Here is a 3195-nt window from a genome sequence, read left to right as displayed (position 1 = left end):
CATACCACAGTGTCTAGCACTGGTAGTAGGTGTGTTTCGATAGCTAGTAATGATACTTGATATCATGATCCTTGACAGGTCACTCTATGATCGAGCGGTATATATACGTCGTATGTAATTTGATATTGGTGAAATCGTCGAGTGGGTGGCTCCACTCAATTCCTACTACTAGACATGGAACATGAGTCAGGTTGGGATTATTTGTTTCGAGTCTTTAGTATTTTGATTATAATTAACCCCGATGTATATACAAAGTCATCACAGCTTATAGGTAATGATCCTAAGGTCATATATGAGTGTCTTTGGTTTGATTTGAACGAGAGAGTATTTTAACTACTTTTAGAAAGACGGTGATTTTAGCAAGCATACCAAATTCGTTACAAACATATCGTACTCAAACGTTTTTGTCATTGGAAACATTACAAAATCCTAATATGGTTCCCTTGCTGCTCCTGCTGGTGTGTTCATCACACTTTTCCTGCTCCCCCGTCATTCTTCTCAGTTGGACACTCTCTCTTGAAGTGTCCCGTTTCACCGCATAGGTAGCATACTGGGCCTACCTTGGTGCTGGTGATTGAAGGGAGATGATGGGTCAGGGCCTTGCAGAAATGGACGGTATGTCCTTTCCTGTTGCAGTTGTTACAGTGTAAAATCTGGCAAGCTCCTGTGTGATGGTAGTTACACTTGTTACACTTTGGGAGTGATCCCATATATTTCTTGTCTGATGCTTGAGCGATAGATGTTGTGGCTGATGTCGAGGCAAGTGTTGTGACTGCTGTCATAATTGTAGGGGTGGCCATGGGTTGTTGTCTTTTAGCGGATCTTTGAGATTGGTTGCACTCCTTTTTGTTCCATAACTTTCGCTTCTTATTCGTAGATTTGTGGCCTGAGGCATTTTCATTGGTAAACGCCCGTCGGTGTTCTTGATTGTCATTGTAGTTAGTATTTCTGACATCATCTCCGTGCCTGCTGGCGTGGGTAACATTTAGCTGCGACATGACGGCTGCCACAGCTGCCGTGACTGCAGCTTGAAAAGTAGCAGAGTCTATTTGCAGGGTTGGCGCCTTGCTAGTTGGTTGGTTGCCTCTTGGTGAAGACATATCTCTGTTTCACGATGAAAACAAATTCGTGAGTGGGAATAATTATCTCAAGTGCATCCTTATGATTTATATTCACACATATAAATTTTTGCACATTACTATACTATTCCTACTGTTTCCGCTAACGTTCCTGAGACGGAGTTATGGTAGTGGGTAGGAGTAGGTTTCATACAGGCGTTTTAATCTCTACTCATCTTGGGATTATGTTTGTCCAAAGACACTTGGCTGAGGAGTTTTGATGGGACCCGATGTATTAGTGCTGGAAAGATCACACCTTATAGGTCTACGAAGAAGGCACCTCTCAACCAAGGTGTTTAAAGGTGAGATGGAAATGAGTTTTTAGAATGGCTATACGTCGCGATTTTTCTAACTAAGTTTACCTTAGTTCATTTTGGAACGTAATTCGGTTGTTTATGGTGTTTTGAAAACAATTCATAACGAGAGCCTATATATGGTAAACTCATGTATTTTAGTAGTTCTGTATCCAAGTGAAACCTTGTAACTTGATCCAAGCTAGGTCCTTATTACGACCAATTGATGTATGCTTAGTTATATAATTAAGACTAAATAAACCTTCGATTCTATTAGGTATGTCCTAAGCCCATCTTGTTAATATGAATCTAGTAATTATGGTTTCAGCGAAAATTTTGACCTCGATGCAGGTCTACCTCACATTCGTGCATGGAAAAGTTTTGATAGCAACTAGATCTCTCGTTTAGCATGACCGCTTAAATCGCAGTGTCGTGCTTACGCCTAAAATAGAGTAGCACCAACGCATACTTATGAACCTAATTTACAAGGTCTTGTGAGCGGTATGAACTCTACTCACGACGATCCGTCCCTTGCGATGCTTGAGGCAAAGTCGATGCACCTTGCAGCTTTGTCAATCAATGCTTGGTTGCAATCCTCCTCTCTTTGAATGTCGTGTGTCTATCCTGTTACTCTCTTGCCTCTGCCCGAGTTGCGATAAGGTCCTAAATAGAGAGTTGGTCTCTGAAATAGTAGTCTCTTTCCGAGTCTCGAGTACGTGAGACGGTAGGGTCTGTAGTAGCGCGCAGTTTCCGAACTCGAGTTGTAGTCTTCCTGTTTTAATCCCCGATGTTCATGATCTGTCGGGTCTTTTCCGGGAGGGCTCTGTCAGTCGGTCCCCCGTGGTTGAGGTCATGGCACCCTCGTTGGTCCCCACATGGTGGTTGCTATCATTGCTGTCGACTTCAACCCTAGATCATGGTTGCCCAACAAGGCACAGGTTCGAAGTAGTCGAAACGGTTCGCGGGAACCCTAGCTATGCATGGAGGGTTGATTACCTCCGGTTGCGCTTCTGATTCTTCTCATAACCATTCACCATTTCTTGGGTTAGGATTGGGAAAGTAGGGGTCACCCAGTAGGTAGGATCTTGCTATGTTGTACATGCGACAATAGGAGTGGAAGAGAAAATTACTAGGCGTCTAACTCTTATAATTAATTACTTATAGGGGTGATCCTTATTAGTTACTTCTTTAATGACATAGTGCATACTAATTACATATAACAAGATATGATAGACCTTCGAATAAGTAATCCTACCCTAAGTCCACATCCAAACAAGGAAAATGAAGTAAGGCAATGACCACAAATTCTAAGTCTATGATTTCTAAGTTATATATAACTTTAGAGTATCCACATAGTGACTATAGACCTATTATTAAGGATCTATTTAGTTTTCATATAAGTTATGATATTACAAAATACTCCTATAGTATTTTAAGTTTTATGTTTGGTTCTTAGTAACTCTCTTGTATGGGAAGTTTTTAGGCTTGTTGCTCACCACGACCATGCCCAGGCATACCATAGTCTCACCTCAGATAAATATATTTGATCAAGCTATATTCATCCCATCTCTGATTAGATACCCCAAGGTCTACTTGTAGTGTCCAACTCCTCGTTTTACTTTTGTATTCTCCTAGATAATGATACTATACTAGTATGTATGTATGTACTCGTACTTTTAATCAGAAACTATTTCATTTCTAATAGTATAATTGTTTTGAAAACTTAAATCAGAGACTTTAGTCCCAATGTATTTATAGTTTGTATATCTTATGTGGTTCGATAT

The sequence above is a fragment of the Lactuca serriola genome, chromosome 4 (assembly GCF_051521515.1).
Source record: "Lactuca serriola cultivar US96UC23 chromosome 4, Lser_US96UC23_V15, whole genome shotgun sequence".
In the NCBI taxonomy this organism is placed as follows: Eukaryota; Viridiplantae; Streptophyta; class Magnoliopsida; order Asterales; family Asteraceae; genus Lactuca; species Lactuca serriola.
This window is presented reverse-complemented; position numbering follows the sequence as displayed.